This window comes from Chenopodium album, chromosome 7 (assembly GCF_948465745.1).
Source record: "Chenopodium album chromosome 7, dcCheAlbu1.1, whole genome shotgun sequence".
Lineage (NCBI taxonomy): Eukaryota > Viridiplantae > Streptophyta > Magnoliopsida > Caryophyllales > Amaranthaceae > Chenopodium > Chenopodium album.
The window spans coordinates 45,660,104-45,661,104 of NC_137840.1; the positions used below are offsets into that span (position 1 = coordinate 45,660,104).

A 1,001-nucleotide genomic window follows, 5' to 3' on the forward strand; every position below is an offset into this window, starting at 1 on the left:
AAGCAATTCAGTGGAGCCAAGGGTGAAGACCCGAATCTTCACATTGCCGACTATTGTCAATATTGCAACACCATAAGGCAAGCCGGGGTCACTCAAGACCAAATCAGGGAGATTCTCTTTCCCTTTTCTTTAACTGGAAAAGCTAAATTGTGGTTTAATGGTCTAAATAGAACTACGCTTGGTAAAACTGACTGGGAAACTCTTGTTTTGAATTTTTATAACAAATATTATCCTGCAGAGAGAACAACACTACTACGGAGTGCGATTCAGAATTTCGCCCAAGAAGCCGATGAGTCTTTATATGAGGCTTGGGAGAGGTTCAAGGACTTACAAAGAGAATGCCCTCACCACAATTTAGCACAATGGCAGTTAATCCAAGCCTTTTATAACGGCATTGGAAATTCTTCTAGAATAATTTTAGACTCTACAGCTAGTGGGAGATTTATGAATCTTAATGTTGATGACGCAGGTCAGGTTATTGAAGATATGGCGATACACAATTCCCAATATGGGAATCCCAGAGGATTTGCTAACAAGGGGAAACATAGCGTCGACTCTGTATCCTTTTTGCAAGCTCAACTGACCTCTATTTGTCAAAAATTAGATAATCTGAGCACTGCTAACGTAGCTAATGTTTCTGCGATTAATAATAATTCTAACGAGGCTTTCTGTGAAAATTGTGGTATTGTAGGTCATTGGGAGTAGGATTGCAGGAGTTCCGTGGAGCAAGTTAATGCCTTCCAAGCTTATAGGCAGAATAACCCATACTCCAACACTTACAATCCTGGGTATCGGAATCATCCATACCTTTCCTACCGGAGCACTAATGTTCAAAATCCACCACCACAAGAACCACAGGTGCCACAGCAACAGCAGCAGAAATACTATCATCCCAATGCTGGCCAAAAGAATCAACCACAACAACCCCCCTCATCTACAGACCCTTCTTTAGGGGAAATTAGAGCAATGTTGGTTAATATGCAAAAGCACACGGAGAGCAG

At 41.6% G+C, this 1,001-nt stretch overlaps 1 non-coding gene across 1 annotated transcript; it reads right to left on the minus strand.

Annotated features, from left to right (window-relative positions):
* Positions 1–249: 249 nt before the first annotated feature.
* On the minus strand, positions 250–356 carry LOC145641280 (small nucleolar RNA R71). Its single transcript, XR_014115331.1, has one exon. It is a non-coding gene; the product is annotated as a small nucleolar RNA R71 (small nucleolar RNA).
* Positions 357–1,001: the final 645 nt, after the last annotated feature.